This window comes from Tursiops truncatus, chromosome 13 (assembly GCF_011762595.2).
Source record: "Tursiops truncatus isolate mTurTru1 chromosome 13, mTurTru1.mat.Y, whole genome shotgun sequence".
Lineage (NCBI taxonomy): Eukaryota > Metazoa > Chordata > Mammalia > Artiodactyla > Delphinidae > Tursiops > Tursiops truncatus.
Genome location: NC_047046.1, coordinates 49,841,994 through 49,853,543, shown reverse-complemented (window position 1 = coordinate 49,853,543; position 11,550 = coordinate 49,841,994). Strand labels below are relative to the sequence as shown.

At 45.6% G+C, this 11,550-nt stretch overlaps 1 long non-coding RNA gene across 6 annotated transcripts in view; it reads right to left on the bottom strand.

Moving 5' to 3' along the window:
• The window catches only part of LOC117307694 (uncharacterized), a 39,586-nt gene that overhangs the window by 6,971 nt on the left and 21,065 nt on the right, over positions 1 to 11,550 (bottom strand). For 2 of the 6 annotated variants that reach the window (XR_012325374.1, XR_012325372.1), the window contains exons 2-3: positions 8,276 to 8,395; positions 28 to 3,797 (exon numbers count right to left, since the gene is read on the bottom strand). This is a non-coding gene — a long non-coding RNA (uncharacterized lncRNA). The remainder of the gene's footprint in view (positions 1 to 27; positions 3,798 to 8,275; positions 8,396 to 11,550) is intronic. The other 4 variants (XR_012325373.1, XR_004521561.2, XR_004521562.2 and 1 more) reach the window with 4 other exon arrangements.

The following is an 11,550-nucleotide window of genomic DNA, read 5'->3' as shown; positions in this document are numbered from 1 at the left end:
ACGGGCCTCTCACTGTTGTGGCCTCACCTGTTGCAGAGCACAGGCTCCGGACGCGCAGGCTCAGCGGCCATGGCTCACGGGCCCAGCCTCTCCGCAGCATGTGGGATCTTCCCGGACTGGGGCACGAACCCGTGTCCCCTGCATCAGCAGGCAGACTCTCCTCCCCAGCACTGGTGTCAGAAACACAAATGTCACTGAAGATTCCTCCCTGCTCCATATTCATCCCTCATGTTCAATCCGACCCAAGCCCCCTTTTTCTCACACTGATACTTTCTCTTCTTTCAGCTCTGTTCCTGCCTGACCTCACTTCCTGTCTGGATGTTTTCAGTGTCCTCTTAGGTGCTCTTTCCAACAGTCTGACCCCCACCCCTCTGCTTTCCCCTCTGCTGTCAGAGGGCCTTTCCACAACTTTGGATGAACTTGACTTTGCCCATCACGGCACATCCACTGGTGATTTGTCTGAGATACCTTGTCATTTCTGGCGCTGACCTGTAGTATCCAAAGGATGAACTTGGTCCTTTAAAAGGGAAAACATTTGAAAAACCAGATTGTTTTCTTAAGACCAAACTGAGGTCCAATCTGCTCTGAGTGGAGTTTGGCTCTTTCCCAATATCTGATACTTGTCTTTAATAGGAAGAAAGCAATTTACTATTGGGAACAGTTTAGAACTAACTACCTGTAATGTTGGACAAATGCTTTCGAGAGCTGAGGGCAGTCTGTGTGGATGAGAAGGACCCATTTTGTCCCCATCTCCCAAGTTAAAGCACGCATCCATCTGGATTTTGAATGTGTTTTGTAATTGGGCTAAAAGTATTTTCAATGAGAAATGTCTCACTTCTGAATCCATGGCCATCATAAAGCAATACCAGATACTTGGTGCTGTTTCCAGCGACCTATAACTGTGAGTTGGGAATGCTTAACTTAGCAAAAACAAAAGGTAAGGAAAGAAACTGCTGGAGTACAGAGTAAAGAAACCAGAACAAAGAGGACAGATACCTTGGGAAGAGACTGAAAATGATGTCCTCTTGCAAATGCATGAAATGATTAGTGATATTTAAAATAAAGTTCTATCTGGTAGGAATGTGCAAGCCTTATTCGGATCCTGATTCAAACAAAAAGAAATTAAAACATTTTTGAAACAATTGGAAATTTGATATTTGATGATTTTTAGGAACTCTTATGAATACTTTTAGTTGTGATAATGGTCTTGTCATGTTAAAAGAAAGGATTCATATCTTTTAGAAACACATACTGAAATATTTATGGATGGAATGATGTGTTATCTGGGATTTGCTTCAGGATAATATGGGAAAGAGGAAGTTGGTGTGAGTAGTGCTGAAACAAGATTGGCCAGTAACTGTTGAAGCTGAGTGATGGGTACACAGAGGTTCATTACACTATTCTACTTTCATAGGTGTTTGAATTTCTTCATAATAAAAAGGTTTTTTTTAGAATATGATGTTTTTATTACTAAAAATTGTGATGAATTTTTACCTAAAATTGGTGGTCTGCATGAGCGTAAAGGGGTTTATGGAAGCTGAAAGTTTGAGAAATGCTGCTGAATGGTACATGGTCTTAAGTAGAGGGAATACCCAATTCCCAAAGCATTTCACAAAGAATAGGTTGGAAGAAAAGAACAACACGTCAGGTGAAGTTGTCCTCAAGACATTGGTTAATAGAGGTCTTCGTTGTGAGTCCCATTGTCCTGGAGGCTATAAGAGTATTTCCCATGTAGGGGTAGGCGTGGGAGTAGAGAGACTAAAGACATCAGCTTCTAGTTCCTTCTGAGGAATAAATAAAACGTACTAGAGTGGGTTTGGGATGCATTAAAATGACTGTGGTTTGAGAAAATACCTGTTGATCTACTTCCTGATAGAATCTGCAATGTTTATACATCTATACAGAGAAGAAAATTAGATCTTCAAAGAACTAAGCACCTGGACAAGCTGTTTTAGTTGAAGGAACTGCTGTCGCAGAATTTTAACTACATTTATGCTTCTGTGCCTGTATTTAGGAATTGTATTGAAAGAAGTGAGGAGACACAGTCCTACAGAAATCCCTGTTGCATCTGTTGCAGAAATAGCCCTGAGGGCCCCCCACTGCCCTGCAAGGTTAGCCTCCTAGTTTGGCACCCAGACATGGAGGCTGATAGCCTAGGTTTGAGTCTCATTTCTACAACTGACTAACTCTCTGGTCTTGGGCAAACTACTAACTTACTCTCAAATTCTCAGTTTCCTTATCTGTAAAATGAGTGTCATAATAGTATCCACCTGACATGATTGCCAGGATCAAATGAGAAAATGTCAGAAGAGCCTTTAACTCAGTCCCTGGCCCACATGCAAACTGTGAACTGTGATTCCTCATCTCTCCCTGGTCTCTACATTAAAAAGGCAGATCTTTTTCTGACTTGCCGATATGCACCTTCTGCCTGATTATTCTGTCTCTTTTCTTTGGCTTCTAGGACTCTTAGGTCCAAATTTGCAGCCCACTCGTAGTAACTGAACAGCATCGGCTGACAGACACTCCCGTGTGCTCATCGTATTGCTGCTCTATCAGCTATTTTCCTTGTCTTCTTCCTTACTTATGGTGGTCATTTAGTCCATCCTTTATTCTGTGTATTTTTATGAGCTGTTTCAACTTTTTTATGGAGCAAGGGAAGGGGTAAATTACTAGCTAAGTAAATAAGTGATCCATGGCTGAGGCCAGGGGAAGAGAGGAGTCACGGCGGGGTTGGGGAGGACTCTGATGAACGAGCTCCTCCAGATGGGGAGGGGGCGATAGAAACCGCTCACTGGACCTCTTCCAAACCATTCTTGCTTTATGCCTTCCTTGGTATCCACCATGTCTGCTACCACTTTTTGTTGTAATAATGGGCCGGGAAACCCTCAAGAACAAAAGTAGGCCAAGTTGCCTACTTGTTTTGGTGACAGGATTCGGTGGGAAAATGGGGGCATCTCTCTTCCCACTACAAACACGGAGCCCCTGGATTCAACCTGGTTTTCTTCCATGACTCCGTGGCCTCTGTCCACTGGTGCTTGTGTTCCAACTGCAGACAAAGGCTTTCCCGGGAAGGGGCAGCGTTTTCCTGGCCAACAGGATGCTGAGTGCTGACAGGCGCACAGTACGCACCAAACACGCCGCTCTCCTCTGCTGGGGTCAGGAAGATGAGTCACCTCCACCAGCCGCGGGGACTCAGAGCCTCGGATCTTCCCAGCAATGTCCTGGGCTTTTGCAATGTGGAATACTGTAAGGGCTTTTTTCAGGGATCCAGCTGAGGCCTTGGTGACCGATTTCTCCCCTAATAACAACTGGGGAGGAAACTGCTAACTAGAGATAAAGATAAGAGAGTTTCTGGTCTTTTCAGTACCAGACCTTGAAAGTGAGGTGTCCCCAAAGCACACACTAGCACAATTCCCCCAAACTCCATGCTTGCCTGCCTGGAAGGTTTTGTTAAAGAAACAATACCCTAAGTGTGCCCACTCATTACCATTCTCTCTGAAATTCGACGCCGCTATTTCTTTGCTTATGGAGTGGCGGAGGGCCAACCTGTGGCTCAGCCTCAGAGGCACACAGGCTACAGGGGCAGAAGGCAAGGCAGAACTCCAGGGAGGGAAGGCGTCAGTGGGTCTGGGGGCAAAGGCAGCCCTCGCGGTAGCACTGCCTGGCCAGGGCCCTCCGCAGAGAACACTGTGGGCGCTCTCTCAGAAAGCTGATGTCCTAGGTCTACAGTGAGGTTCAGCTTTTAATTTGTAAGAAGCCTTTTTACTTACCTTTTTTTTCTTCTTTACCTTTTTTCTCTAATTTAGTGAATAGGGAAAAAAAAATCCAGTATACATAAAGTCAGATATAGACACGAAAAAGCACATATGGTATATTGCTAAGTGAATTTTAAAAATCACAAAACCATAGACAAACCCCATTTTTTGTAGTGACAAAAGAAATCAGTGAGAAGGGGTGTGAAATGATTCATGCCAAGGAGTTAACAGTTGCCTCCTTTGGAGAAGGGTGTGGATTTGGGGAAGGAGTGATGAAGGAGGGGAAGTTTTTACCCTGAAATTTTGGAATTTTTGGAAAGAACATATAGTAATTTTAAAAGAGCAAAAAGCTCAATTTAGGAGCTCTGGGTTGGGAGTATTTCCCGCAGGCAGAGCTCAGGCTCGTCCTTGAGGGTGGACGCTCCTCCCCATGTTGCCTCGGTCCATGAGGGAAGTCCCCACCTCCCCACCCCACCCATCAGCATGAGGGACCCTCTCTGCCCCGCTCCAAGCCAGGAATGCTGGCTCCTCCTGACAGCGCAATGACTGCACTTAACGGAGCGCAAATGGTATTTCCATTTAATGCTCACGTCGCTCCTGTGAGGCGGGTAGAGCGGCATGTCCACTTTACGCCCACGGAACCTGAAGTCCAAGAGGAGAAACGGCATGGCTACCAGCAGGCAGCGAGGGCAGTGAGCCAGGCCCCTCCATCCAGGCCCAGGGCTCCTTTCAGCCCCTGCTTCCTCTGGCAGAAGGCTGGCCTGGAGCTACCTGAGGAGGGTGAGAAGGAGCACAGGGTCTCTGCCTGGATGTACCATGAGAAGGCCGAAATGACCATGCCAGGACTGTCCCGTGGCGGTTAACTCTGTGTGCAACCTGGTGGCCACAGTGCCCAGATATCTAGTCAAACAGCAGTCTAGAAGTCACTGTGAGAATATTTTTTAGATGAGATTAACATTTAAACCAGTGAACTTTGAGTAAAGCGCTTTACTCTCCATAATATGGGTGGGACTCATCCAGTCAGTTGAAGGCCTTCAGAGAAAAAGATGGAGGGCCCTGGAAGAGAAATTCTGCCTTCAGGCTGCCTTTGGACTCAAGCTGCAACCTCAGCTCTTCCCTGGATCTCCAGCCTGCTGGCCTGCCCTTCACACTGCAGTCTTGCCAGCCCCACAATCACGTGAGCCAATTCCCTAAAATAAATCTCTCTTTCTACATCTACAGGTATACACACATCCAACTGGTTCTGTGTCTCTGGAGAACCCTGAGCAATATCCTTTCTCTAAAGGAGAAGACTGGGTGGACACATTTCTTCTAAACCACCTTTCACTGCCATCACCACACCCAGCAGTGAGGCTTGCGCGACTTACACGCTTCACAAGTAATTGAGTGAGAACCAACAACTAGGCGGAAAATGCTTCATGGCTTTGCCAGATATGATATTTATTTAAACTACTGCTTTGTTCCCGTCTAAGTCATTGGATCTAATGGAAAAGAACAGAAATTGACTGGACTAAATCAAAGGTGGGAGTGATGAGTGGTGAGGTACCTTCCATTTCTGAAGAGTCTGTGACCCAGGATCATTCCAGAAACTATAGCTTCTGTTTTGTCTTTTAAATCAGAGTAAATGGGGACTGGCGGGGCCAGAAGCAAAGCTCTAAGCCAGGCACTGCTTCCCCTCCCTCCCACCCCATGTGCAGGTCCCTCTGTAAGGAAGGGCCCAACCCCATTCTGTCTACACACACCCTCACCATGGGCAAACACTTCCTGTTACCTATACACAATGCTGAGACCAGCATGAACTCATTTAGGTGCCTAGCAGTATCTGCATTTTACAAGAGCTGGGCCAAGAACTCAGAGAAACAGCTCCTAACTGGGGAGCATCACTGCTCCAAGTTTAACCATGAAGGAGACTGAGGCCCAGGGATATTGGGCTGTCTGCCCAGGGCTGCACAGGAGTCATGGTCCAAGCTGGTCACGAGGCTGCCGGGAAGGAGAAAGGTGTCTGGGAGGATGTGCCCTGGCTTCTCTGGAATCCTCATTCACCAAGCCTCACCACTTCTTGAGGAGCAGATCCTGATGAAGGGATGGAGACTTGGCATCCTGGTTTTACCGCAGAGCTATGTCCTGGATATGGAAGACTGCTTCTTAATTCCCATTTAAATTTCTGGCCTAATGTCTCCTTTCAAATAAGTTGTGTCCAACACAACATTTCATTTCCCACAACGTGGCGAGCTCATTCCTTGTCTGCTACAGCTTGGAGAGTTCCCTTATCCCTCAGCACTCAGCTTAGCAGTTACCTCCTCCAGAAAGCTTCCCTGTCCCTTCCCTGTCACACACACACACACACCCGCTAGCTCTGGTGGTCCACAGGCTCCATGCTAGATGCCTTGCATGGTCGCCAGGCTGAGCCCTTTAAGGGCAGGGAGCCTGGCACTGAGAGCATCTGGCACATGGTAGAGCTTGGTAAACATTTGATGACTAAACCACGGAGAGAGTAGAAGTGAGTACACTAGGGAATATTTCCTCTTTTAGGGAAAAATGACTAGAAATTACTAATCATCTTGCGTGATACATAATGGGCATTCAATGTTTAGAGAATAATTCTTAAAAGTAAGAGGGTTGTGCTCAGAATAAATACCCCCTGACTTAAGTTATGCTGTGGGGATACTAGGCAGTCTCACTGTAATTTCTGGGTAAAAATGTCAATGGCCATGAAGAGAATGTTTTCAATTTTAAGTTTTCCTTCCATACCTTTTCCAAAACCACCATAATGTCTTGTTGCTTATCTAGAATCAAGTAATTAGCATAAAATTTAGCCCCAAATTATGTATTAGAGGTATTTTAAACTTGAAATTGAATATGACAGGATTCCAGGGGCCTGCCAGTTATCTACGAAAAATAAGATCCACCTGGTGTCAAATTTTCCAGTTAATTCAACAAATTCAAAATCACTTGGTTTAGACATTAGGCAACATTGTGTTTGTTCCCTTTCATTCATTCATCCATTCATGTGGGGAATGGAAGCCTTCTGCCATAGGAGGGTTAGTAAGGTGCTCTAGGGGATAAGACATCAACAAGCAGGAAGGTGGAGGTCAGAAGTCCACCAGTGGGTGGATGGGCGTGCACGGTCTAAACCTAAAAACATAGCTTAGACTTTTGATCAAATGGTGTTATAACCATCAAGGAAACCTAAGTTAAAAAATATACAGATAATGCTGTGATTAGGAGTAGGGCCCAGTAGGGATGAGATAGGCTAGATCTTGATGAGAAGGATGCTGAAGAGGAAAGGGAAGAACTTAATGTATGGAAAATTTTCTTTGGCTAATAGCTGCCATTCCATGCAGGTGACAAAAATAAATCTGTCGCATTCTTGACGAATAAAGGGACAAGCAACGAGATGGGCTGCACAGGGGCTGGCCCCCAGGCCAAGCTGGAGGAAAGGCAGCCTGGGGCCTGGGGCAATGACTCAGGCAGGAGGAATGTGGCTCAGGCCGCCTGCAGCTGTGATAAGGAGGACAGGATGGGGCACAGCAGAGGACATCCTGGAGCAGCCCAGCGACTTTCCACATAGGAGCTCATGTAGAAACCCCGGGCCTGAAAGAATTCCAGCCCCCATGCCAGGCGGAGTCCTGGAATGCGAACAAGGGGAAACGAGTAGAGATGTAACCTCCATCCCCAAGGCCTGGTGGAGAGAGGGAGCGGAGCACAGCTGAGGTCCAGTGTGCTGTGCAGACAGCCTCGTTACAGACCCAGCTGGCTCCTGCCTTCCAGCCTTGCAGCCCTGAGCCGTGCTGAACACTTTTCAGCCTAGCCTGGGACGTCCCCATGCTCTGCGCCTTCTAACACTTGGATTCAAACCTCAGGCGTGTTTCTCCTACCAGCTGGTTTTGTGCCATATCTGTATAATGCTTGTGCCTTAATTTACTTAGGATGCTCCCGTCAGGGGGCTTACATTTTATACATAGCCTCTGCCCGCTAAGCATATATCCTTGTTCATAAATTACTCTCACCTGAACCCCCATACCCCTTCCCCCGCACCAGACACAGAGGGTCCCTGGGCTTCCTTGCAGCACTGTCAAAACCCTTCCTGAGCATCGAAGGGCATCCACTCACCAGGCCCCCGATGGGACCAGGCACAGGGCACGCTTTCCCGCTTTGGAAGCAATCTCATTACTAGGCAGTGTAAACCACCGGGATTTCCCAAGAGGAACAGGTCCCTGCTTCGTCAGGTTTCTGTGCTCTGGAGCTCAGGCCCCTCCCCTACAACCTCTCCTACACACGCTTGGGGGCTGGGGTTCTGGCCCATCCTTCAGCAAGCTCCCTGCTTCCCAGTAAAGTAAAACATCATCCTATTAACATCCTGGTGGTAAGTCATGTTGCTCGCATGTACCTTGATAGGATGTGATGAGAATTACACTTCACCTCTGTGGTCTTCCTTCCAAAACCCAACAGGCCCACTCTAATTATGAGAAAAACCTCAGACAAATCCCACCTGAACAACACTCTACAAAATAACTTACCAGTACTCCTCGAAACTGTCAAGGTCATCAAAAACAAGGAAAGTCTGAGAAATCATCATAATCAGGAGGAACTTAAGGAGACATAATGATGAAATGTAATGTGATGTCCTAAATGGGATCCTGCAGCAGAAAATGACATCAAGCAAAAACTAAGGAAATCTGAAATAAGGTATGGAGTTTAGTTAATAACAATGTATCAATATTGGTTCATTAATTCTAGCAAATGTATATAAATGTAACATGAAAAGTTAATTATCAGGGAAACTGGGTGTGGGCTATGTGGGAACTCTGTACTATCTTTGCACCTTTTCTGTAAATCTAAAACTGTTCTAAGAGAAAAAGTTGGCTTTAAAAAAAATGGCTTTTTTTGAAAAGTCATTCTACAACCCCCAATAGAGCAGCAACTGCTGAATCCCATATCACTGAAGAAAATCTTACTTGTGGATCCTAAATGCTGCCTTTCAAACTATAGACATGATAAAGTATCATTAGTTACCAAGTGAAAACTCACCCACTTTAACCTTCTTTACTGCTATTTTAAATATCTATTATATATTCAAGATATAATAATTAAGAACCACTATTACTATGTCCTTTAAAAATTCTGGTTTGGGGACTTCCCTGGTGGCACAGAGGTTAAGAATCTGCCTGCCAAGGCAGGGGACACGGGTTTGAGCCCCAGTCCAGGAAGATCCCACATGCCGCGGAGCAACTAAGCCCGTGTGCCACAACTACTGAGCCTGTGCTCTAGAGCCTGTGAGCCACAACTACTGAGCCTGCTCACCTAGAGCCCGTGCTCTGCAATAAGAGAAGCCACCGCAATGAGAGGCCCACGCGCCACAACGAAGAGTAGCCCCCGCTTGCTGCAACTAGAGAAAGCCCGCGCACAGCAACGAAGACCCAACGCAGCCAAAAATAAATAATTGATTTTTTTAAAAAATTCTGGTTTGACTTATTTCTGATTCAGAAAGTAATATGTTACATGGTATGACTTGAAAAGAAGACATTCTTGCCAAAATTATTTCTCCCATAAGAAATAGTATTATTTGCAAACTTCCCATAAAAGCATTTTTGCTGACTCCACCACATTCTACCTTGTAGGAATTGTGATAACGAAGCAGTAATTTCTGGTAGTAGCGAGGTGCCGTACACCCCAAGCAAGAAGATTCCATATATTATTGTGTGTATGTGAAGTCTGGTCCATTCTTTCTTGGAGTAATTTGTGAAGTTATAAATACTTGTTACTCTGATTTCATCCCTCATTTATTTCTTGTGCTGTTGTTGTTTTATGGGGAATGGGAGGATTTGAGAAGGGGAGAGATGTTATCCAGGGGAAATTTGGGGAGAAATTTTCTTGTTCTCGGAAGAAATATCTCAAACATAATGCTAGTGCCTTGGCTTGCCTATGTGTGGCACAGAACACATTAGGACACCATCATGGAATCAACTTATGGCAGACTCGGTTGAATGGAAAATCAACAGGCTGGCAAGTGCCTTTGAAAGACTGAAATACGCACCATGAACCCTGTTGCGCAGTCCTGCCCCCCCGCTAAAATCCGAACACCTCCCTGTTTTGTTTTACCTGCCATCTAGTCTTTTGGGCTTCCTCACACCTCAGTCCTGGCACCCATTTTCCCCCCTTTGCCAGCTGCTCCCTGGTTTCATACCCTTCCACTCTGTGTGGGTTGGGACAGAAAACTTGGCCCAAAAGGGTTAGGGCAGGGGGCTGCTGGCACAACTTCCACTGAGTCCCCTACGTGCCCAGTCCTCTGTCAAGTGATCCTCCCCGTCTGTTTCATTTTGTTAGTAAGGGCTTTGGCATTTCAAAACGAATCAACGATTAGAAGGCTCACAATACAATCAGCCAATCAAAAAGCTGCAGAGCAACTGAGTGACTTCAACATCTTAAAGCTCGTTTCTGAGCACTGCCCACACCCAGAGCCTGCTGAGTTGGTCTCTTTAGGCAGTTTGCTCACTTCCCTTCCACTGGTAACCGGTGCTCAAAGGATCCCCAGTTTAAACAAAACCTGACTGGTCTGCTCATACTTGGAGGTCCTAGCGCTGCTTACTTTCATGAAACAAAACCTTCAGTTGCCCAGAGCCTTCGACGGTTCCACGTTGGCTACTCACAGGGCACAAGCTCATGTTGAGACAGGCACATTGTCTGGTTGGTTCCATCACCATTCTGTAAATTCTGCCAAATGTTGTTTGCACACAGATTCACCCCCATGCTGACGAAGGAGAGTTAGTGACTGAGACTATGTCTACCATGTCCCAGGGCCAGGCCTGACAAGGAGGTGAGAAGTCTGGATTTGGAGGCAGAGGATCTGGGTTTGCACTCCACACCTCTGCTTACTAGATAGGTAAAGGATAGGTTAACAGGAATGCTCAGAAATCTTAATGTGCTCATCTGAAAATGAAGGTAATAATCCCTGTGTGTTGTGGAGCTTATGTGAAATTTCATGTCAATGTGCTTTGCGAGGTGCTACAGATAAGAAGTGCTTTAGTATTCACAGTATGAAGTTTACAGAGATGCTTCCGAGCAGGCTGAGGTAATATGCAGGCAGTTTCAGAACTGTCAATTTCATTACGATGTTAAAAATGTGACTTTTAAGGCCTTCCGTGCCACTTGGCTACCAATTGAATAGTAAAAAGGAAGTTGAGAAAACCATGGCCGATTGGTGTTTGCAGAAATGTTAGTAGAGGCGTAGGCTTTGTTGTTAGACAAAAAAGCTCTTGAATTGGTCAGGGCCAAATGCAACCTTCACAACCTGTCAATCTATCAATCTAAGCGAGAGAAAAGATGGGTAGGACTTGATAAGGACTTTGCAAAGCTCCAAGCCTCTGAAGCAGGTGAGTGGGAAGCCAGCAACAGTGCTGAGGCCCTCTGCCGCTAATCAGGCTGTGATCGTCATCAGTGCTGTTCAGCCTTTTCATTCTCTGAATGGTATCTTTTGATGAACTGAATTTTAATTTTGCTGCCCTTTTATTGATCACTGTATTTCTTGTACAGTGAATGGGTTTTTTTTTGTGTGTTCTAAGCAATCTTTGCCTACCTCAAGGTCACGAGGATATTCTCCCATGCTCTCTGCTAAAAGCATTTTGGTTCCCTTTTCTATTTAAGTTTGTTATTCATCTTGAATTAATTATTTTGAGTATGATGTCAGGGTTTAGATAAATGTATTTTGACATGCATCCATCATTATGGTATCATACAGAGTATCTTCATGCCCTAAAAATCCTCTGTGCTCTGCCTATTCATCTCTCCCCTCCCC